A 26,281-nucleotide genomic window follows, 5' to 3' on the forward strand; every position below is an offset into this window, starting at 1 on the left:
ATCCCAACATGGCCTTGGAGCAGTACTATGCAGCAACATAAGGATCAATGGCAGCCTGTGGCCTATGCATCAAGGACTTTAAAAAGTGCAGAAGCCAACTATGCACGGATAGAGAAAGAGCTTTTGCCAGCACTTAATGCATGTGAAAGTTTCCATCAATATATTTTTTGACAAGCTTTTGAAATGAAGACAGACCATAAAGCATTGGTCTTACCTATGTCCAAACCACTGAATGACTGTCCCATGAGAGAACAGTGCATGTTGATAAGACTGCAGAAATACGATGTGAAAATGATCTACAAGTCAGGAAAATACATTTTTGCAACTGATGCACCGTCTCAATCAGTTGACAAGAAAGAAAAGAGCGACCAAGAGGTTAATCCGGAGATACAGGCTCATTTCAACAGAGACAGATGAAACAATGAAAGAGCTCAAAGATACGATACTGAAAGAATGACTGTCCAATGGGTATTCAGGATAACTGGACAAGCAGAGATGAACTGTCAGTTGTGAAAAATATGGTCTTCAAGGGGAACAGGTTTGTGATCCCAGTGCTACTACACAGGGAAATGTTCCAGAAGATACACAAAGGACATCTTGGTGAGATAAAATGCAAATGTAGAGCTCAAGATGTGATTTGCTGGCCAAGAATGAACCAGGATAGAAGCCAGACCACTGCTCCATGCAAAATATCACTTACCCAAAAGACATAAGCAGGAATGTGTCCACCAGTGGAAACACCAAAAAGGTCTATTAAACCACCTCAGAGACTGATTGAAAGCTGCTGATTGGAAAGAGACTGGCCACGGAATGTTGTTACTTCTTTTTCTGTAGACGTAGTATTGCGTATGATTTTTTAAAAAAGGGGAAGGATGTGTTATTATGTGTAAATAAAAATTACATTTCCCAGCATGCATTACATGTGGTGGTGGTGGGGGGGGGGGGGGGTGGGGAAGAGATCCGGAAATGACATGTGACAGGGGTTGTCATTGGTAATTGGTTGAAGCAGCTCAAGGAAAATAAAGTTGGTTAAGTGTTAAACCCACGCAGAGTCATTCCTCTAGAAAGAACAAGCATAACACAGAGCAGTTCCATTAATGTTCAAGACTGGCTTCTTTCCAATGGCTATCAGGCTCTTGAACCTCCTCTTGTGACACTGTTTATGGACTTCTCCAGCACCACAAAAGGACTGCCTGCACGTCTGCATTGCTACTTCTTTTCTTGCACTATGGTAACTGTGAATATTTATTATCCATCATTTGTATTTATTATTTCTTTATTTTACTCTAGTGAACACTATTTAAGTTGCTTTATTTTAATGAAGTGTGTGTTCGGCTGCACCAAGGAAGGATTTTAGTGAATGTGTACATTTTTTTTTAGGGGCATGGGGAAAAATTGTAATTTGGGGAAAAGGAAATGATTTTAACAGGTTGTTTAGTTTCAGCCAAAGAATCAAATACAAACAGACAGTCTCTGCCTGATGAAATTTAGATTTTCATTATAAAAGATTTATTGTAAAATCAGGTATCGTATGTTGTCATATATGCTTTACTATCCACAGCCTATGTTTTCTTTGCATTCTGACAATTTTTTATATTAAAAAGTAACTTTGCACAAAACAAACAATTCACTTTCATCAAAAAAAGATGGAACATTTGGGAAATAAAAGGACTAAGATTTATTTTCACCATGAAATTTAACATTTATTTATTAATACTTATAAAACCTCAAGCAAAATCAATACACATTTCTATTTTGTATTATATAATGCATTGTGTCATCCGTAGAATTAAGAAGCCCTTTCTCGCTTCAATCCACAATGTACACCTTGGGGGAGGAATAGAACAATCTTTTCTAAAAGTAAGACAACTAAGTGTAATAAACATCAGTTACAACCACATAATGTACAGTGTCCAAATCAGGACAATACATCTAGTGGAAAGATGTCAAGGCCATGGAGGGTATGAAAATCAGATAAATTAGTGACAAGTAAGAAAGCTGGGATTGATATTTTGAGAGCAAAGGAGGCTGAGGGAAAATTTTCAGTCCTGCAGTTAAATTTCAAATTGCTCCTTCTGCCCAGAACCCCTTTTGCCATTTGGGTCCTCTCACTTGCTCAATAAGGACCTCCAATTTGGCACCACTAAATAATAGTTGTTAGTTGGTAATGAGCAACCAATCAAAATGTATTAATAAAATAATCATACATCAAGAAGGCTGAACACTAATTATTCATCCTTGAAGAATGCACATCAACACCTCTACTTCCTCAGGAGTTTGCGGAGGTTTAGTATGGCATCTGAAATCTTGGCCAATATCTACAGATGTGTGGTGGAAAGTGTGCTGAGCAGCTGCATCATGGTCAGTATGCTAACACCAATACCCCTGAGCAGAAAGTAGAGACAGCCTAGGATATCACAGGCAAACTCTCCCACCATCAACAACATCTACAGGGAACACTGCCATTGGAGAGTAGCAGCAATCATCAAGCATCCACATCACCCGGCATGCACTCTGTTCTCACTGCTACCATGAGGAAAGAGGTTTTGGTGCCACAAGACTCTCTTCACCAGGTTTTATGAACAGTTGGTACCCCTCCACAATCAGACTCCTCAAAAATTAATCAGGAACTCTTTGAAGGACTTTTATTTTTGCACTTCATTTTCATTTTTCTCTCTGAATTGTACAGTTTGTTTACATGTGTATTTTGAGTTCCATTTTTTAAAAAATTGCACTGCCAATAAGTGGTAAATTTGCCTTGCCTGCAGGGGAAAGATTCTCAGGGTTGTACATGATGTTATGCATGTACTCTGACAATATATCTGAACTTTGAAATTTGATCCCTGCCAAAAAAGATTCTATTGAGTAAAAAGGAGAAGCAGTAACTGCATTTATACTCTGATACTTTAGAAGGACAATATCTGAGAAGCAAGTATTTTAGCAATGAAATTAGATGATTAACCCCACTTGCCGCCATATCTTACTTTCTTTAGCAAGCCTGAAATCAGTCTCAATGGATGCGGTGTGACACAAGAAAGTCTGCAGGCACTGTGAATAGATGCAGTTGTATTTCCAAAGATAAAGATCTCAATTTACTATTTTGGGAGAAATAGCTGGAGATAGTGTCAAGTTTGGTGGTTTATGATTATGCGGGGCAGACTCGATGGGATAAATGGCCTATTTCTGCTCCTATGTCTTATAGTCTTATGTCTTAACTTAGCTGGTAGTCTTGTAAAGATTAATGCTGAAGGGATGCAGGAGACTGACAAAAACCAGGATAATGTATAATTTATTGCATACCTTTCTAACCCCATTCCTTACACACCCCCCCCCCCATGACCAAAGTAGATTTATTTTCTGATATATTAACAAACTATTAACAAAATAAGCATCCATACATTATACAATCATTAATTAAACTAACACCAGAGATATTATTCACTGTAAAGATTATGTAACCCTTGCAGTTGGATCAAAGAACTGATGATTAGATCTGTAGGAGAATGTACTTTGAATTATATTATTACATTATAGCTGATGTGTCGTGAAATTGTTTCATTGTTGATTGTGGTCTATCAATGCTACTCACTATCCATAAATTAAACATACTATATTTGACATTTAAAAAGTAATATTAATGGTGAGCATATAACAACAGTTCAAAAACAAAGATTCTCATTGAATTTTATTTAACAACATTTCAACTGGCTGTCAAACTCAAACCCAGAACCCAATCAGTTAACTCACTCATAGATTACCAGCATATTAATCATCTAATTAACTGGGACAAAACATTCCTCTTGAGGAGAAAACTGGACAGTTCTGACACTGAATGAATAATTTTGAGACATGATTTCAAGTTTCCCCACAGCAGATGGGAACATTGAAAGTATTTCATTAAAGAAATCTGGAATAAAAGCTGGGGCTGTCAATTGACATTTTAGAATTGAGTGAGTTTTGTATGTGGGATTAATATGTTAAACTTAAAAAATATTCTAAAAAGAAAATAAATTTTATTTTGGGAAGAAACTGTGCCATTCTCACCTAAACTGGCTGATTCCAAATCGCAGAACTACATCTGATGTTGAACCACCTTCGTATATGCACAAAAGGAGACGTTAATTAAAAAAAAAATGACAGATGAATTGAAAGAGAAATGGGGACATTATTTGCTTCACGCAGAAAGCATTTGGGATATGGACATGCAGATATGTATTTGGTGGTAAACTTAAAGAACCCTAACATACAAGACAATGGCCAAGAAGATGGGATTAGGGATTTGACCAAAATGGACATAATGAGCCTCCTTTATCAGCAAGACACCAGCTCTCAAATAAATTAGCATGAAATGAAGCACCTGGTGCTGACCAAAATATATAATCCTGAAATGAAATTGCTTTCATTCCCCGAATAATTAAATATTGTGAATATTATTGAATGAAAAAGATCGACACCATACTGTGTCATATTATTAAAATATATGTTAATGTTCTTTAATGAAATTATTCTGTTCATTATTCTTATGAACATTATTCTGAGGGAATACATAGATCTGTTTAAGATGAATTAATGAATGCTTTTCTCATGAAAATAATGTAATTTAAATGCTCCATAACTAATATGGTGAATTAAATACTTTCATTTCTCAAGAAAATAATCCAGAGCCAAAAGGAAGATGTACAGTGAAAGAGAAATGGATGATAAAGAATAACTACTTGTGATGTTCATGCTTGAGACTACTTGGTCTTTTAATGCGCCAAATCTTGAAAACTGCTTTTAATGTGGGGGTGAAAGCTTTGATGGAAAAATCAATGATGAGGGGGAGAACAGAAAATGGAAGCAGCAGGAAATGTAGAAACAGATTACAGAAGTGTGTACGTGAACATAAAATGGGAAAGATGACTAAGTGAAATTGTTAATTCCTCACAGAAAATTATAGGAGAATTGATAACGAGGAAAAAATACAATTACAAAATATTTTGACTTTCTCTTCACTGAAGACCAAAACATTCTTCCAAAAATATTGGAGAATCAAGCATCTAATGCAGTGGTTCTCAACCTTTTTCTTTCCACTCACATATCACTTTATGTATTCCCTATGCCATGGATGCTCTGTGATTATTAGGAATTACTTAAGGTGGTATGTGAGTGGAAAGAAAAAGGTTGAGAACCATTGAATTACAGACAGACCTGGATGCACAAATCACCTACTATCACAACTTTATATTTCCTGCAGCTGTCTGATATCTCTCTGCAGATTTGCTCTTCCTATTCTTGTTGACTATTGGTCATCCTATAATACAAGTCCATGAGTGTAGTCATACATCTCACATTCCTCAGCTCCACTCATATAGCCTCAATAGATGAGACCTCTGGTCTGTCCTGTCTGATCACCTCTGTGATATTTTCATTGACGAGCAATGCCAATCCTCCTCCTTTCATCCTTCCCTTGTTGGGCTATTTCATGGCATATTTCCAGTTGTGAATTTGCCAAAAAATTATGATATAAATATATGATGCACATCCTCCCTGTGGGTTTCTTCCTGGTCCTCCGTTTTTTCTCACATTCCAGAGACCAGCAGGGTAATTGCATAGTTGCTCACATGAAAAAGCGGTCCCTCTTGTAGGTGGGTTGTAGAATCTAGGGGGCATTAATTAGCATGCAGAAAGAATAGAGGAGAAATATTGGGTTGGTAAGTTAGGGGAAGGGGCATGGCTGTTCTGTAAAATGACATGAGGTTAATGGACTAAATAGACTTCTATGTTCTAAGGACATATAGGAGCAATATTCACTAATGATCCAAGAATGAAATCAAGAGAGAAGAGGGAATGTGAAGCTTGTGACATTGAGTAAATGAGGGGAAAAGAAGTAACCTAATGGAGGTCAATTCAATTGCATGGGAGAGAGCGAGAAAATATGACCCAGTCCTCATTGAGGGCTCAGTAGTGGAGAGGGTCAAGAACTTCAACAAATTCCTGGGTTTCAACATCTCCAAGGATCTGTCCTGGGCCCTCCATGTTGATGCAATTACTAAGAAGGCTCGCCAACGGCTATACTTTGTAAGGTGTCTGAGGAGATTTGGTATGTCACTGAAGATTTTCGTAAACTTCTACAAGTGTACCATGGAGAGTATTCTAGCTGGTTGCATTACTGTTTGGTATGGAGGTGCCAACTCTCAGGACAAGAATAAACTCCAAAGGATTGTTAACTCAGCCTGCAACATCTCAGGCACTAGACCTCACTCCATCGAGGACATCTACATGAGGGCGTGTCTTGAAAAAGGAGCCTCTATCCTCAAAGACACCTACCACTCAGAAAAAAGGTACAGAAGCCTAAAGACAAGCATTCAGTGGCTCAAGGACAGCTTCTTCCCCGCTGCCAACAGATTCCTGAATAATCAATGAACCAAAGTTGGCGAGCTTTACTTTTTGTGCACTATTTATTTATTTTTACATAGTAATGTTGTAAGATGGTTATAATATGCATGTTTACACTATGACGCTGCCACAAAACAGAATTCCATTACTTGTTCATGACAATAAATTCAGATTCTGAGACAGAAGGTTACAGAGATTAAGGAAGATGAAGTAATATGAGCGGGCAGTTTCAGTGCTGTCAATTTATGTAATAATCAGTTAGCGTAGCAATTAACACAACGCTATTAAAGCGCCAGTGATGGGGACTGGGGTTCACATCCTGGGCTGTCTGTAAGGAGTTTGTACATTCTCTGTGTGTCTGGGGGGGGGGGTGCTCCTTTTTCTACCACTGTACAAAATGTACTGGGGGTTGTAGGAGAATGGGTGTAATTGGGAGGCACTGGGTTGTGCGGTGAAAGGGCCTGTTACTGTGCTGCATGTTTAAATTTAATAATTGTTTTCTATCTACTTTTAAAAGAAGCAACTAAAGTTAATTCCTTCTCTTGGATGTAAAGGATTCCGTGATTACTAGTTCAAGAAAAATCTAGAGGGTTATCCCTGGGACCCTAACGAATAGTTAACTCTCAAACATTTCCGAGGCAGATTATCTGTTCAGTGAGCCATTACTGTGCACAAAATAGCCAACATTTTCATATGATTACAGTTCAAATGTAGCTTCTACCATTGGGAAAAGGGTATAGGAGGCTAAAGACGAGAACTCAGCAACACAAGAATAGCTTCTTCCCCTCTGCCATCAGATTTCTGAATGAACAATAAACCAGACATATCTCACTTGGTCTTTTTCTTTTACTATTTGATTTATTTTGAAATGTTTACACTGTGATATGGTCAAAAAACAATGAATTTTGTGACATTTTCATAACAATGAATTCTGATTCTGCAATGGAACACACTGATGTCTTGAAGAAGTTCATTTGTAGGAAGAAGATGGAACTTGAGAAAGAGAGAACTTGAGAAAGAGAGATATGCATTCACAAAGTTCGATTTTTGACTTGAAACATCTCCCTTTTCTGGTTAAAGATTAGATCATACCTCACTGAAGTTTGACACACTAAAGGAAATCCATATTAATTATAGAACAGAAAAAGATAAGCCCATATTCAGACACGACTTCTTTTAGGAAAGAAATATTCTAAATCATTCCACCTCCCATGGTATTTGATTTTCCCCGGACTGATAACGTAGTAAGTATCTGATTGAGAAATAAAATCTGATATATTATGAAACCATACGTTATACACTGTCAGCAATAGAGTCTATTTCATAGGTTTTCTACTTGTGTATAACAAATGGCTGTCATTTTCTGGGATGCGAATTAAATTCAGCTATTTTCTAACCACATATTTCTGTTTTACAGATTACAGATGCAATAAAAAGCAGGTATGTCATTTGAAATAAAGAAAGAAAATGTGATCAATGATCAAACTGCAATACCACAGAAATGGGTCAAAGGTTGCTCTGAAAACAAGCAGTGTTTTTTTTCGCCAGTGGCTACACTGAACGACTATAAACGTATCAAGCAGAGAAGGTGCACAAGAACAATATTGTAATGACACTTGGCTTGAGGGACTTTGGTTGCATATTGACATAAGGGAGGGTTGGATTTCAACCCTCTGCCCTTCTGTTGGACTTCAAACAATAACTTTTTTTTCTATTTCCACAGCTTCTGCACATCTACTGAGTAATCCCAGCATTTTCCAGCCATTCCAAGGATAGAGTTAGAATTGACTCTTGCAACCCTTAAAATTTACTGCTTATGTTACAACTAAAATGAAACATTTTTTAATGCTAGAAAACACCATCTTTTCCATTCTTCTGATTTAAATTGATTAAGATTAAAATGTAAGGGCCATATTAATGAAATGGAAAGATGCTGTGTCTCCAAATCACAGTAAATGGCTGTCTAATTTGATGGCTTGTTTGATTTTAGAGAAAATTAGATGTTCTGCTACTGCAATTAATGCAAACTATATTTCTTATGGGGTTCTTAATTATTTCCCACATTTGTAAGCTTAACTAATTTTTGATCTCATTGTTTATTTTCTTTTCATTATCAGACAGTGGTCTATGTATTTTGCCAACAGCCTCTGTAGGTAAGGGGTCAATTTGGTAGCATAGTGTTTCCTTTTTTTTTCCTTTGTGAATGCATTTTTTATTAACATGTAACATAGTGTCAGTAATGACAAAACCTATTATTAAGCTTGATTATTGATCTATTTGTGTTTATTTACCTATGTAACATTTGCTAAATGAAATTAAGAAGATTAAAATGTCTAATTTTCGACTGCTTTGCTGAAGACTTGCAATGACATGTAATAAATACAAGTTATGTAGTTTAAATCAAATTGTCTTCATCAATGCTATGCTCTGGGGTTAGACAGTCAGAAGGATTTAGGGAGGGAAGCAATCAAAATGAATACCTGTCTCATGGTGATCTATTCAATATCACTCAAGTTTCATTCTGAGGATGGATACCCTAAAGCATAATCCTATCATGTACAGTAACATTCACGACTCTGTTTTTCTGTCAGTGTACAGCAGTGGATTCTGAATATGTCTAATTCCATTTTCTCTGCTGCTGTGCCAAACTGCTCTGCAATATTCCTAAGAATGTACTCATGTACCTATTGCAAAATTATTATATTTTGTTGTATTATCTCAGTTTCTAGGTGTCCTAATAATTTTAATTCAATCTATTTCTTACCATGATCTATATGATATGTGATGTGTTTATATTGGCATTGCTTGGAAGCACAACTTGATAGATGCAAATTTTAAAGGATTCACTTCTATTGCTTTTGAGCTTGTTCCTTGTTTTGTTGTTGATAATACAAAGAAAGCACAGTATTATAAATACCAATAAGAAAAATGCTTCATGTGGAGATGATGTACTAAAATAATATTGGCATGTATAAAGAAGTCATTTGCAAAGTTCACATAATTATTAAAAGCAAGATTTTTCAAAAAGAATACATTAGCCTTTATCATAATTTCCAGAGAAAAAAATATTATTTAAAATTTTGAGGTGTGCAAAGATCGTTATGATAATCAGTTTCAAATAGGCCATCAAGTGAAAAGAGGGTGATCTAATAGATACAAACAGACATGTTTGGATTTACCTTGTTCATATTTGCTCAGGATATAATGAAATGGTGTATTTCCAATTATAATAAAACTCCTGGTATCTGGCACCCATGAGGATTGGTAGATACTGATTAAGTGAATCTTCTGGTTGCTTGAGATTGTATGCTGCATGGATTGGCAGAGTGAGGCATGCCAATTTTAAACTTGACTTTATTCTTATCTATTTATTTTCGATGTTTTTTTTGCTGGTTGCTTGAGATGATACTGCTGTAATTTTGTGTATACGGCAACTAATTCATACTGCTCAGCATCCCACAACAAATAAGCAACCTATATTCCATCTAGAAAGTTTCCAACCAGACAGAAATAGAGAAATAGGGAAAACAACCCCCCCCCCCCCCCCCCCCCCCCCCGTTGAGATGAAGATGCACAGGAGATGACCTTACAGGACAGTGACCATGAAGGCGCACCAGCGAGGGAATCAGCGGCTAAAGGAGCCACACAGGCTGCCTTCCATTAATGACTTGCAGTCGAGGACTCACACTGGTTATGGGCTATTGGAGAGTGGCTCATGGCAACCAAGATTCGGAACAGAGATTTGAGAAAGTGCTGAGGGCAAGAAAGGCTCCCAAAAGTCTTTGGGCACTGAAGGCTTCCTGATTATGTCAGAGGTTTGGATCTGGAGCTCGGCTTGCTAGTCGTTTGAACTGGAGACAGAGGTGAATTCATGGACATTCAGCCTCTCTTAGGGATTTTCTTTTGCTTCTTTTTCCTTTTGTTAGGGGTATCAGGCAATGCTCATGGTGACTCCTACTTTGCTTTTCTACAACTTGCATATTACATTGTTATTGACATGACAATAACAAAAACTTTGAATATCGACTTCCAATTTCCAGTAATCACCCCATTTTTTCTCTCAACACCCCCACCACTTTCTTTCTCTTCTCTTTTTCTCTGCCCCATTCCTCCTTTTCCTTCTCTTTCCACTCTCCAGCCCTCCCTCTCTGCCCATCACCCACATTTTCCCTTCTCCAGCTTTGCAACCCCTTCCCTTTGTATCTTCAAGTTTCTTACTTTTCCCCATTTCTTCCCCCTATCTTCACCCATCACTTGCCAGCCTGTGCTTTTCCCTCTCATCCCCACCTTCCCTGTTAAATGGCTTCAGCTCATTTCTTTCTATTCCTGATGAAAGAATTCAGACTGAAACTTGCATTTTGTACGTTGGTTCAGTTTTTTTCTGCAATCTGCAGCCTCTCTTGTTTACATCTGACTTTTATTCATGTTGATTGAGGAAAAAAAAAGGAGTGGTCTACCAGGGAAACACCTGTTGTCCTCCTTAACAATAGTGTCATAAATTCTTTTGACCACACAAGACATTTGATTGGCTTCATTTCAGCATTTAATGTGATAAAACCACCACTAGCAAGGCAACATTCCTCATGCTACGACATCAGCCTGGAACTTTCAATGCATTTATGCATTAAATGGTCATATGCATTAAATGGTCATATGCATTAAATGGTCATATGCATTAAATGGTCATATGCATTAAATGGTCATATGCATTAAATGGTCATATGCATTAAATGGTCATATGCATTAAATGGTCATATGCATTAAATGGTCATATGCATTAAATGGTCATATGCATTAAATGGTCATATGCATTAAATGGTCATATGCATTAAATGGTCATATGCATTAAATGGTCATATGCATTAAATGGTCATATGCATTAAATGGTCATATGCATTAAATGGTCATATGCATTAAATGGTCATATGCATTAAATGGTCATATGCATTAAATGGTCATATGCATTAAATGGTCATATGCATTAAATGGTCATATGCATTAAATGGTCATATGCATTAAATGGTAGGCTATTGAGATGTGCAGAGCAACAAAGGGATTTAGGAGTGATGGCAAATAGTACCCTCAAGGATGATACTCAGGTAGATGGTATGGTGAAGAAGGCATTTGGAATGTTGGCCTTCATAAATCGGAGTATTGAATTGGTGAGGCCAAATTTGGAGTACTGTGTACAGTTTTGGTCACCAAATTATAGGAAAGATATAAACAAAATAGAGAGAGTGCAGAGAAGGTTCACGAGAATGTTGACAGGATTTCAAGGTTTGAGTTACAGGGAAGGGTTGTGCAGACTAGGGCTTTTTTCTCTGGAGCGTAGAAGATTGATAGGTGTTTAAGATTTTAAAAGGGACAGAGAGTAAATGTGGTAGGCTTTTTCAATTAAGAGTGGGGGAGATTCAAACTAGAGGGCATGTTTTAAGATTGAAGGGGGAAAATTATAAGGGAACATGAAGGGAAATTTCTTTACGCGAAGGGTGGTAGGGAAGTGGAATGAGCTTCCGGCAGACGTGGTTGAGGCGGGATCATTAGTTATATTTAAGGATAGACTGGATAGTTACATGGATAGGAGAGGACTGGAGGGGTATGGACCGGTGCTGGTCAGTGGGACTAGGAGGGTGGGGATTTGTTACGGCATGGACTGGCCTGTTCTGTGCTGTAAGTGGTTATATCGTTGCATTGAACTTTTGGATAGGACAATAAACCTTAATGCTCTCATACTTGTACTGAAACATTTAAAACAAAAAGCTGGGAATGTTCTAATGGAGCCACAATAGAGATTAATTTAAAAAAGAATTAGACATACAGTGCAATAACAGGTCCTTCTGCCCCATGAACCCATGCTGTCCAAACATCCCAATTAGTCCACCCGCCTTGTAGGTTTTTTTGAAAGGTTGGGGGAAACCCATGCAGACAGCAGTGAATTCAAGCCCGGGTCATTGACACTGTAATAGTGTTGCACTAACTGCAATGCGAGCCATGCAGATCATTGAGAAAATGCAGTGAGAAAGTATGAGAATAACAGCATTTCTCCAGAGAACTGGGGAAGTGCTACATTATTCAATGTGACACAGTTTGTCTATCAGAGATAAAAGTATGGTTTTATTGACTGCTCAAATAAATACAAAACAATCCACATTGCTTTTTAATGATCAATTGGTTCTTCTGATGTTTTTGCAGAAGTACTTCCTGGAACCAACACCAACAATACTGGACCTTCACTTGTTTGATGGTTGTCGAACCCTGCTATGCTCAAATAGGCTGTCGTGTTTACTCACACACATCAGTAGCAATGTCAGCCTTAATTCTTTGCTCAACAGTAACAAAATATTGTTTGCTTTTGTTGAGTGAGATTTAATGTTGCCATTATAACATTGGGAAAGCCTTGAATAGAATGTTTACAAAGAACCTATTCCCTGAGGAATAAACAATCTGGTAGAGAAACTCATCAGGTCAAACAGCATCAATGAGAGAAAAATGGTCAATTTGTTTGGGTTGAACTCATAATCAGAAGTGTTATTCAAGAGTTTTAGGCATGTGCAACTCACTGTCAAAGCAAATAGTGAAGGCAGAAATCCTCTCATTGCAATAATGTGGGCAGATAATCTATTTCAATGATGTTGTATGAAGAATACTGAGTGACCCAGACACTAACCATTCTTCAAACAATAAGAGTTAAATAGATTATCTTACTCTTCAAAATAGTGTTATCAAGTATTTTAGGTTCACCTGAGAGATTAGAGGAGGCTTCAGTTCACTGCTTAATCTGGAAAAAAAAAATTACACTTCAAGTTAAACAAGGACATCTGCAAATGTTTGGGTCTTGTGCAGGACACAAAAGTGCTGGAGAAACTTAGTAGCTCATGCAGCATCACAGGAAGTAAAAGGCAATCTTAACAGGGCTCCTGAATTACAGGTGACTTGCACATTCCAGCAGCTCAAATAATGTTAATTCATCCTTACCAAATTCACAATTAGAAACAAAAATATCTACTGGAGAATTTCAAGTCTTCGGTCTACTTATCTCAACATGTCCTGGTGCAGATTTGGATAGCCTGGATATAATGCACAAAAAAGCTGTACAGTAAAATCCCTGTTATCTAGAATTCAAACCACCAGCAGCTCAAGCAAACAGAAGCTCGAGCAAGCAGCAAAGAAATTGTGGAAAATAAATAGGTACAACATACAAAAGTTTAAAATTGATGCCTCCACCACCACCACCCCCCACCCCCAGCCCCCAGCATTTGCCAGTTAATGCAACATGTAATCTCACTTATCCAGCATCTACCAATCCCCATAGGTGCTGGATATTGGACGGTTTTACTGTGTTTTGGTATACAGGCCAATAAAGCAATTCAACTCTCTTATTAAAGCTACTGTAGATGACCAGGTGAAGGTGTTTCAACTCAGCAATTGGTAGGTGAAGGTGTTTTGACTCAGCAATTGGGTAGGAAATTCCAGGATTTGAACTCAATGATGAAGAGATGATACTTCTAAATCAGGATGGTGTGAGATATGGAGAGTCCTTTTTCTTTTGGTTGGAATTGAGATATGGAGAGTCCTTTTTCTTTTGGTTGGAATAGGTTATATGTTTGGGAGCTGCTGTTGAAGAGCTTTGATGAATCCCTGCAATGCATTTTACTGATAGTTAACATTGTGTTCACAGGTGCTAAAGTTGAAGGAATTAACTATTCAGGGAAATGTGAGAAGAATGAGACAAGATCCTGAAGAGGCATGATGGGGTAGATGTGGGGATGCTTGCATTAGTGGGACAATCTCAAACAAGGAGACACAGTTACAAGATTTGGGGGCACACGTGAGACTGAACAGGATGAAATCTAAAGCGAAACGTAATATGTTGGAGGACTCAGAAGTTGGAGCAGCATCAGTGGGTGAAAGAGAAAGGTCAACGTTTTGAGTCAGAACTCTGTCAAAATGGGGAATAAGAAGAAGTAAGAGGACAAGATGGGAAGTGAGGAAGGGAGATGTAAGACAACTGTTCATGTGGGATTTGTAAACCAGGGAGAGGTGAAGCATGATGAACAGAGACAGTAGATTGGCTGATGCCCGACAAAAGGTGGGTGATTCATGGAGGTGTGGAGATCAGAAGATAAAGGGTGCCAGTGCTGGAATCTGATAGGTAGAGAAAGTGACAATAGTGGCATAAAGAAATGCCAGATGCTTAAGGAGCATTAATTTAAAACTGAATATAAAGGAATTTCCTCTCTGTTTCAGAGGACAGTAGAGCTTGGATCATTGTGGGTATTTAAAGAGCAAGTTGGCACATTTTGAAAGATCTGTGAATTGATTGGGAACCAGTGCAAAAAAAGCCGATGAAGCCTGGGCAGATTGGTTATGATCACATTGCATGGCAATCTTGAGGGGACATGTGACATCCTGCTGTTCCTTTTTGTTTTAAAAAAAGTTCTTATTTTAATTTTAATGAGACATCACAGTAGAAAGCCCTTCTAGCACCATGAATCCCATGCCAATAATGTGCCCCATACATTTTGGAGGACAGGAGGAAACTGATGCACCTGGAAAAATAAACCAATGTAGATCATGGGGAGATTTACAAATACCTTATAGACAGCACCCAATATGAACCTAGGTTATACTCACTGTAATAATGTCACGATCAAACGGCCTGCTTTGTCATGAATGATGTGGATTGCTGGAGAGTATTCCATCACAAATGGAACAGATTTGATAGTCAAAAAGTGAGCCTCATTTTTGAAAACATTTGAAAGAAACCACTGCTTCTTCAAAATGGGATGTAAAATGGGTGGGAGCAGGCTAACTGTGCAACACACGCCCACTTTGCTTTCCCCTGATACCAGTGAAAAGTAAAATCCAAATAATTCATATAATGGGTGGACAAGACAAAATTGCTCATCTTGGCCCTCAAGGTGTTCTATTTTATCTTTTATATTTATTACAATAAAGCTTCCAAACAGCCTCAACAACAGTGCCAACTCAACAAGAAATACCATTTCAGCAATTGCTCATTGAAATTCCATTCATCACTGCTTGTCTCAATGCAGTGAAGTAGCAGTCAGATCCCCCACTCTGAGTGAAGACAGGGTGAGACACCAGCCCAAGAGGCTGTCAAGCGTAATTCCAAACACCTTCTTATTTACAAGCCCACATTTTGACAACAGTTCCTAGAGGAAGGCAGACCAAGTCCCAGATGGTGCATTTGTTTCTAAGATCAAGCTTCAATATAAATTTATTGAAGCAGTTTGGGCAATCAGACATGCAATGCCAGAGCTATCATTCGTTTGGACAATTAAGTGTTACATTCTTTTTGAGGAGTGACACAAGAGCAGAGACAGGTATAATAGACTGCTCATTATGTCAAGTTCTAACATTTGTTTTTTAGTTGACAAGGAGACCACATGTAGAAGTGTCTGCCAACAGGACTGAGCTTTCAGTTAGGTTTAATTATGGTACTTGAGTTTGCCAACAATTCCAAGTACTGTAAACAAATGAAATATTAAGTAATAGTAATAGATTAAATCTGTGGAAAGTATAAAAGGCAAATAGGTTTAAATGCAAATGTGAGTTTAACATTTTAGACCAGAAAATTATAGATCTGAGTAAAAACACATTGCTGAAGAAACTCAGCTGGACAAACGCTGTATACATATATAAAAATATATATTAAGGTGTATGTATATATACAAATGTATAGATCTGAGCTTTATTTTTAATATTGAGAAACTATGGCGATCCAAAGGGATTGAGAATTCATTGTATACACAACACAAAAAGGAATGTTGGACTTCCCATAATTTCGATACAGCTTTTTCCAACTCTTAGTAATAAACAACAGACAGTATTTCAGGAACATCTGGTATTTTACTTCGGAACCAGGAAGGGTTCCCGAGAAGTGCAAAGACCTCAGAAGGGTGGCTCAACTGTACCAGGAGGGAGAAATAAATGTTAGGAGAGAAATAGATGTCAGGAAATCTATGGCAGATGGACATTTCTGATGTAGTGAATGTGGTGACTGATGTTCTCTCATGCTAGGGTTAAACATATCATGAAGTTGCTGGAGAAAATTCTAAACCCCAAGAGTGAAAAACAAGTTATGGTAATTCAATAAACAATGAAATCCTGTGTGAGATATTAATCAGTTATGAAAATAAAATTAAGCTGCCGGGCTCAGTTCTGGTCACTACATTGGAGAAGGTGCAGCAGAGATTTACCAGGATGTTGCCTGGATTAGAAAATAAGTCTTACAAGGGAAGATTAGCAGAGCTTGGACTTTTCTCTTTCGAGGGTAGAAGGATGAGAGGCGATTTAATAGAGGTGTACAAGATTATAAGATGCAGAGATAAGGTAGGCAGCCAGTGCTTTTCATCCCAGGGTGGAAATACCAAACATCAGAGGACATCTGTACAAAGTGAAGGGATGAAAGTTTAGCAGAGACATCAAGGATAAGTTTTATTTTTAAATATAAATACAGAGTTGTGGACACCTGGAATACCTTGCCAGGGATGGTGGTGGAGGCTGAAATATTCATAGCATTTAAGAAACTCTTTTAAGCTAGCACATGGATGAAAGGATAAAAAGAGGGTTAGGAAGTACGAAGGTTTAGATTATTTTGGTGGGAATGTACATGTTGGCACAACATTGAGGGCTGTAGGGCCTATTTGTGCTGTAGTATCCCGTGTTCTATTTTATATGTTCTAGCAAAGATTTGTGGATTACACTCTGTGCCACACATCAGTGGAAATAAAGACCACAGATGGTGTTGGAGAACTGATCCAGAAAGGAGAGGTTCAGAATGATGGGGCATTGGGATTAGGACTTGAGAGACTGGACAGGCTGCACCACAACAGTGTGCAGTCCAATGCCTTTGTGGGAAGTCTTCCAAACTCTATAGGGGAGAGAATGTAAACTAATTTTAACAAAGAAAATAGAGAAGACAATGGTTAGGTTGTTGATGCAAATGAAGGAATGAGAGACATTGGCAGGTGCGGAGATAATGGACACTTGCTTTCCAACCCACAGAGAATAAACTGTGCAAAGTGAAGCATTGAGTTTAGGCAATCTCAGCTTCAGACATACTTCTGTTGTACTTAAGATCCAGAACTTTTCAATGCAAACTCAATCACATCCTAAAGCAGGGGTTCCCAACATTTTTGTTCCTCTGTACCCTTTGGGCATTTTTATAAGTTCCCATGTACCCCTAAAAATTAAGGATTAAAAAAAACATGACATTGTGCAACCTGACTGCAGATTACAACACCATGTATTGTACAGTAGTGGTTATTCTCTCAGACCCAATGTACCCCCTATAAAGTGCAAATGTATGACTGGGGGGTACATGTACCCCAGGTTGGGAATCTCTGTCCTAAAGAATCTTGACTTAATTGCCTAACTTCATCATACAATCCTGATCTCCTGCTCCAGAAATTTCAGCATAAAGGTCTGGGCTGACAAGTCAGTCCGATTCTTGGGAAGTGTTGCATTGTCAGGAGTTCTGTGAGATGTAATGCTGAGGCACCATCTTCTCCTTAAAGGACACCATTACCTTAAGAAACAATCAATTTAACCTCAGTGAAGGGGATCACCAGAAACAATCAACATCAGCCAGCATAGCTTGAACAAATTTGTATTGTATTGAGGAAAGCCAGCTTAGATATGTTGAAATAAAATTCCTTCAAATCAACTTGAGTCATAGAGCATGGAAACACCATTTTCTAACATGCTCAATATTAAGCACCCATTCATACCAATCCTCCACTAATTCCATTTTATTCTCCCCACATTCCCATTACAATCCCTCCTCTTTATTCTACTATCCATGAACATGCTCTACACCAGAGGCAATTTACAATGGCCAATGAATCTACCAACCAGCATTTGGGAAGAAACTGATATGAAGGAAAACATCGAAATTCCACACGGCAATGCAGATCAAGATTGAACCTTGTTGGAGGAGCTGTTAGGCAGCAGTTCAATCAATTCTAGTGCCATACATTTTAGAGTATGTTGGTGAAGTTATGGAGAGGTCGATAAAGGAAATACAAATGATAAGGTATATACAGTAAAATCCCTGTATTCTAGAATTCAAGTATCCGGCAGCCTCAAGCAGCCAGCAAAAAAAAAAAAATTCTCAGAAAATAAATAGGTAAAAAATATTGAAGTTTAAACTTTATGCACCTAGTTGTTAGTTCGGCAATCACACAACACAGAATCTCAAGCAACCGTAAAATTCACTTATCGAGCAATAACCAATCTCCACAGGGGTCAGTCAAAGACAATACTGTCTTTCAAAATAGGTCCCTAAGACTGAATATATAGAATCAATCAGAAAGGACTGAATATTGTTCCATGTTTGACGAATAGAAAATTAGAAAAGTTGAAGCAACTAGAATATGAAAAATTATTCTTTTTTCAGATAGGAGAGAAGGATGCAAAAGAATTCCCAAGAGAGCACTTGCCTCAATATAGATGAGTGATTTGAGTTTGCATTACAATTTCTACATTTGACATGACATAATATTTGATGTTACAGGCTTCAAGAAGACATTGGCAAGCTGGTGGAAGAGACTGAAAGGTGGCAGCTGCCAATTAGTGACGAGAAATGTAAAGGATTACAGTTTGGCAGGAAGAGTGAGAAGAGGTCATATAAACAAAGGGGCACAATTCTACAAAGGCATTCAAGAACGTGGACATTTAGGGTATATTTGCATAGAGGACTGAAAGTGACAGAGCAAGCTGAGAAAAGGTTTTGAAACTTTAAATCATACTGGGCTTTATAAATATAGACAGAGAGTATAGGAAAGAGAAAATTGTGATGAATATTTACAAAAAAGGTCCAGCCCTAACAGAAGCATTGTATCCAGTTCTCATTGAGATACTTTAAGAAGGTTAACACAGCTTCAGACAGGGTGCAGAACATATTTACTGAAAAAATTCAAGGAATAGCTTTTTTTTCATTAAATGATTAGACAGGAAGCTCAGGTTGATCTCATGGGCACAGAGAGGTATTATCACCAATCTCCACCATTATGAAATGCTTTGGTGATGGAACATATCAAAGCATACTGCCCAGAGATGCTGGATCCATTTCAATTTGCCTAGAAGAGACTGTTCAATAGATGATGCTATAAACTTGTCACTTTATTCCATCCTGGCCCACTTGGAGAATGACATCTCATGCACCAGGCTGCTGTTCATTGACTTCAACTCAGCATTTAATACAATCATTCCCTCGAGGCTGGTGGAGAAGCTGTCCTCACTAGATTCCAATAATTGTAATTGGATCCTGGAATTCCTAATGGAAAGGACACAGTCTGTCCTGGTTGGTATCAGAAAATTGAGTACCATCACGTTGAGCACTAGCACACCTCAGGGCTGTGTTCAGACCACTCCTGCATCTCCAGATCCTGCTCCAACAGTGTCATCAAGTTTGCAGATGACATAACAGTTGTTGGCTTCATCAGCAACAATGATGAGTTACATTACATGCACAGTACAGGCCCTTCAGCCCTCCTTATGCTGACCCATATATTCCTTAATAAATGTACTAAGCCCTCCCTACCCTGTAACCCTCTATTTTTCTTCCATCCATGTGCCTGTCTAAAAGTCTCTTAAATGCCCCGAATGATTCAGCCTCCACCACCATCCATGGCAAGGCATTCCAGGCACCCACAACTCTCTGCATGAAAAACCTACCCCTGATGTTTCTGCTAAACTTCCCTCCCTTATCTTTGTACACATGTCCCCTGGTGTTTGCTATTCCTGCTCTGGGAACAGGCACTGGATGTCCATGTTATTTATGCCTCTCAATCTTGTAAAACTCAATTAAGTCTCCTTTCATCCTTATACACTCCAAAGAGAAAAGTCCCAGCTCTGTTAACCTTGCTTCACAAGTCTTATTTTCCAATCCAGGTAACATCCTGGTAAATCTCCTCTGTACCCTCTCCATAGCTTCTACATCCTTCCTCTAATAAAGTGACCTATAGTAGGTGTGGTGTCACCAGAGATTTGTAGAGTTGAAACATGATCTCAGAATTGGAATCAGAATTGTCATTAACAAGTCATGAAGTTTGGTGTTTTGCAGAAGCATTATTAGTGCAAACATTCAAATTATAACCATCTTACAACATAACTATAAAAAAAAGTTAAAATGATAGTCTATGAAAATTAAGCAGTATCTATGTTTCATTGATTATTTAGGAATCTAATGGCAGTGGGGAAAAAAGCTGTCCTTGTGATTTGAGTGCTTGTCTTTAGGCTCCTGTACCTTTTTTCCAGAAGGTAGCAGAGTGAAGAGGGCATAGCCTGGTTGGTGGGGTTTTTGACGATAGAGGCTGCTTTTTTAAGACACCACCTCATCTAGATGTCCTCAAGGGAGTGAAGTCTGGTGCCTGAGAAGTTGCAGGCTGAGTTAATAACCCTCTGGAGTTAATTCTTGTACTGAGGGTTGGCGCCTCCATGCCAGGCAGTGATGCAGCCAGCCAAAATGCTCTCCACGGTACACCTGTAGAAGTTTACAAGTCTCTGGTAACATTCTGAATCTCCTCATACACCTCAAAAGCAAGCCTTCTTTATGATTGCATCAATGTGGAGGCTCCAGGACATATCCTCGGAGATATTCACACCCAGAAATTTGAACCTCTGTGCTCTTGAACTCAATCTCCCTATCAATGAAGCCCAGCATCCCATAGAGCTTCTTTGCTAATTTATCAAGAAGAGATGAAAAATCTCATGAAATTGTGCAAGAATAACAATCCAAGTTTCAATGTGAACAAGTTGAAGGAGATGATCATGGACTTCAGGAGGTCCAGGAACCACCACCAACATCTCTGTACATCAATAACTGTATTAGAGAGAGTGGAGAGTACCAAATTCCTTGGAGTTCATTAACTTGTGACCTATTGTAGATACTCAACATCTCCTCACTTGTTAGGAAGGTGCAACAGTGATTGCACTTCCTGAGAAGACTGAAGCAGGCAGGGCTACCAACCATTATTATGTCAACCTCTATAAGAGCTCTATTGAGAGCTCTTGGGCAGCTGCATCACAATGTGGTATGGTTACTGCAGAGAAATTAATCGGAGATCAATCTACAGGAACTTAAAAGTGGTAGAAAGGATACTGGAGCCTCCCTTCCCCCCCCCCATCAACATAATCTAACAGAATAATTGTCTGAAGAGGGTGCACAAAATCTTTGAAGACTCCTTTCACCCTACACACAGCATTTTCAGCTGCTCCCATCAGGGAAGAGATACAGGAGGATCAGAGCCATCATCACCAGGCTGAGGAACAGCTTCTTCCCACGTGCAGTGAGAATGCTGAATGACCAATAATATTTGCCCTGCATATGTATTATTTGTCTCTGTGTGTATTGTGTCTGTTTTTTTTTCACAGTAAGGACCAGAGAATGCTGGTTTATCAGTCTGTACTTGTTTGATCAAATGACAATAAACTTGACTCTCAAAGCAGAGTGAAAAAGTTTGTGTTTGTGCAATCTAGATAGTTAACTCAAATAATACTCAGGTAAATGTAGAATTAGGATGAGGGTGAGGGAGTAATATCAGTTGGAACAAAGCATAGATGACATAATTTTATTATAGAACAGTAGATGTGGAGAAATGACTGTTCTGAGAGAGGTGAAAAACAATGCACCAAAAGTGAAAAGGATTTTATATTAGATTGTACCATCAAATGAGACAGATTTAATCGTGAGATGCTCAAAAAGGAATTGCGTGCAGGGTTATGGGAAGAGTGCATTGTAGGTGTAAATGACTTATTATATGTAGTCAGTACAGCCTCGGAGATGGAATGACCTCCTTCTATGCTGGAAATTATCTGTGAGTCTGTGGCTTCATATTGGCAGTTTTCTCTTTTGTTCTCTCTTTCACCAAACCTTTCCTTTGCATTGTCAAACCAATTTATTTCTAATTATGTCCATTTTGGATCACAGCCTGAAACATTAACAATGTTTTATCACTCACAGATACCCTTTGGCCTTCTGCGTTTTTCCATCATCTTGTGATTTTAAAAAAAATTCAGATTTCCATGACCTGCAGTATTTTAGTTTTGTACCAGTGGATGTATGAATGCAAGAACAAGTCTGAGGAACTTATAAGATAATTCCTATTGCTATATTTTTATTAGATTGTTATTAAATTCCTGTAGATTATTAGCAATGTTTATGTGGCAAATATGACTACAATATAGATTCATTACTGATGATTTTCCATTATCAGGCTCATTAATTCTTGCAATAAAAACCAGAAAATGATGTAAAACACTCATCAGCTTCAGCTGCATCTTGGGAGAGACATTGAGTTAATACAGCAGACTTGACCTTCCAGGAACATTAACATCTGCAGATCCCACTAAATATCGGAGTATTTTCCAGCACTTCACTTTAAAATTTTAGAATTTCAGTTATATTCTTGAAACTGTTGCAAAGTAAATTGGGAACCATCAGTTTGCATGAGTCTTATGAATAAGAGTGTCAGGATACAGGTGTTTGCAGCTTGCTAATTATTTTTAATTAATCAGCACCTAATATAAATTCTACAAAGATAAAGACATTCTGCTGAAGCTGTGTAGGCCTTGGTGTGACCTCTGAAATACAGGGAAATTCTGATGGAAATCCTGATGGTTCTGCATCTTGTTCACTGGGTGATGTTATCCCCATGCTCTTTAAACATGGATGGCTCATTTCCAAAGTTTCCTTTAAACATCTCTAGGTTCCCTTTAAACAAATCTCGTGACTGTTCCTCATGCTTCCTTCAAAATTCATCAGGACCCTCTTCTCAGAGCTGACCTCACCCTCTTTCCCATGTTCACTTGAAACTCACTGAGACTTCATTTCCTACATCCCTTTTAAATTCTCTTTTAAGTTTTAGGATGCAAATCGCATCATCAATGCTTGAATTATGCACACAAAGCTTCAATGATCATGAAAATTATTTTTATGCCCCATATCAATCTCCCAAAAGAGGAACTCTCCTCTATTACAAAGAGAGAGCATTGAGGAAATTAAGCAAGGATGTGTTTTGACCATCATTTGAAAAAAAAATCCTTGATGACTCATTGATTCACACAGCAGAAAATGGAGAATGGGCATCTGGGATGGGACTGGAAAACTGACAATATTTTCATCAAGAGCAAGCCCAGTGAAAATGGCAGAAGGGTCACATCACCTCCTATATACTTAACCTGCCATCCTGTTAAGTACCACCCATCCAACCAGTAGCAGAGCTTACCATCTCACATTATAAGCATCTGTGTGCATTAACCCTTGGATTACCGAATTAATCTCTTCCCCACCCGCATGTCCTCCAGCTCTCCACCACTTATCCCTCTCCCCCATCCCCCCACTCCTTGTCTCTCTCCCCATCCCAATAATCCTTGTCTCTCCTCCCCATCCCCCCACTCCTAGTCTCTCTGCCCCATCCCCATCTCCCCACTCCTTGTCTCTCCTCCTCTATCCCCATCTCCCCACTCTTTGTGTCTCCTCCCTATCCCCATCTCCCCACTCCTTGTCTCTCTTCCCCATCCCCCCACTCCTTGTCTCTCTTCCCCATCCCCCCACTCCTAGTCTCTCTGCCCCATCCCCATCTCCCCACTCCTTGTCTCTCCTCCCCATCCCCCCACTCCTAGTCTCTCTGCCCCATCCCCATCTCCCCACTCCTTGTCTCTCCTCCTCTATCCCCATCTCCCCACTCTTTGTGTCTCCTCCCCATCCCCATCTCCCCACTCCTTGACTCTCCTCCCCATCCCCCCACTCCTAGTATCTCTGCCCCATCCCCATCTCCCCACTCCTTGTCTCTCCTCCTCTATCCCCATCTCCCCACTCTTTGTGTCTCCTCCCCATCCCCATCTCCCCACTCCTTGTCTCTCCTCCCCATCCCCATCTCCCCACTCCTTGTCTCTCCACCCCCATCCCCCCACTCCTTGTCTCTCCTCCCCATCCCCATCTCTCCACTTCTTGTCTCTCCATCCCCCATTTCCCTATTCCTTGTCTCTCCTCCCCATCCCCATCTCTTATATCCACACCCTTAACTAACCAATCTTCTGTACACTTGTTTTATTTGTTCTAATTTCACTTGATGGTTTTCATTTATTTACCTATTGAGATTAACCCTGACTCTTTGTGTGAGGATACTGGCTCAGTCTTATTTAAATGGAATGGATTTGATTTGTGTAGTTTCCAATTCCCCCCAAAACCAATCCTGATGCCCCAGAATTCTAAACATCTCCCAACTGCACCCAGACATAAATTAACCTTCTGTTATCAAATTCACAATGTATGCTATCAATACTCATCTTTTGCAGTCCAACTTTATGATTACATCTATCTGCAAAAGCTCATCCTTTTGTCTGTAGAACCAGAGACTCTTCAGAACAGAAGCAGACACTTCTGCCTATCTAGTCTGTGCCAAACTACTTTTCTGCCTATTCATTTGACCTCCATTCAGACCAGAGCCCTCTATAACCTCCCTATACATGTATCTATCCATTTTTTCCTGAAATGTCAAAATTGAGCCCATATTCACTACTTCAGCTTACACTCTCTTCACTCTTAGCCAATATCCACAAGGTCTTGTCTCATTGAACCTCAGTGAACAAAGCTTGCTTGAATTTATCATCTTTTTGCCCCTCATAATTTTGTCTACCTCTGTCAAAGGTAATGGGGGTGGAGGGCAGGGGGAGGGGGGATGTTGAAGGCCAGGAAGTGAGGCTGAGTGGGAGGATGGCAGAACAGACTTGATGAGCTAATTGGCCTACTTTGGTTCCTATATCTTGTGATCTTCACATTTACCAGTCTGATTCCTGGAATGCTAGGTCCCCAATATGAGGATAATTGAATAGTGGCATCATTAGAGTTATTGAACCATCTTCTTTGGCTTGGCTTCGCTGACGAAGATTTATGGAGGGGGTAAAGTTCCACGTCAGCTGCATGCTCGATTGTGGCTGACAAGTCTGATGCGGGACAGGCAGACACGGTTGCAAGGGAAAATTGGTTGGTTGGGGTTGGGTGTTGGGTTTTTCCTCCTTTGTCTTTTGTCAGTGAGGTGGGCTCTGCGGTCTTCTTCAAAGGAGGTTGCTGCCCGCCGAACTGTGAGGCGCCAAGATGCACGGTTGGAGGCAAGATCAGCCCACTGGCGGTGGTCAATGGGGCAGGCACCAAGAGATTTCTTTAGGCAGTCCTTGTACCTCTTCTTTGGTGCACCTCTGTCATGGTGGCCAGTGGAGAGCTCGCCATATAACACGATCTTGGGAAGGCGATGGTCCTCCATTCTGGAGACGTGACCCACCCAGCGCAGCTGGATCTTCAGCAGCGTGGACTTGATGCTGTCAGCCTCTGCCGACATATAGCAGGGAAAAAGGATCTTTCACATACTGAGTGTCCAATCATCAGGCACCTACTTCTGTTAATTAATTTTATACAGATCCCATTTTACTTCAAGATTAAATTTATTGTTGTGCAACAAAACAGTGTCATATTACACAAAATTGCTTTTGCCTACTGCAAGATAGACTCGCCATTGGCAGAAATTGCCTGAAGCACCTCTTATAGTCAGAGAAAGAGAAGCAAGAGAGTCCCGTCCAGAGTCACCAAGCGTCCCTGGATTCGTCTCCAATTATAGTTGCCCAATTAACACCTCATTGGTCTTTGAAAAGTGGGAGAAACTGGAGTAATCGGAGTGAACCCAAGGGAGCCCATACAAACTCCACACAAACAGCACCAGAGATCAGTAATGGACACAGGTGGCAGGAACTCAGAGAGAGACGGCAGCTTCATTTGCTGCACTTCATGGATGCTGCTTGCCATCCTCCAACCAGGTACAGTGGGTCGGTACTGTGTTCACATACCATAAATGGATGTCCTTGCCTGTCCTTACCTTTT

At 39.3% G+C, this 26,281-nt stretch overlaps 1 protein-coding gene across 3 annotated transcripts in view; it reads right to left on the reverse strand.

The window, feature by feature from the left end:
• Positions 1–26,281, reverse strand: part of LOC138761905 (contactin-associated protein-like 5) — an 857,011-nt gene that overhangs the window by 58,357 nt on the left and 772,373 nt on the right. The gene's annotated exons all lie outside the window — the stretch shown is intronic.

The sequence above is a fragment of the Narcine bancroftii genome, chromosome 4 (genome assembly GCF_036971445.1).
Source record: "Narcine bancroftii isolate sNarBan1 chromosome 4, sNarBan1.hap1, whole genome shotgun sequence".
Taxonomy (NCBI): Eukaryota; Metazoa; Chordata; class Chondrichthyes; order Torpediniformes; family Narcinidae; genus Narcine; species Narcine bancroftii.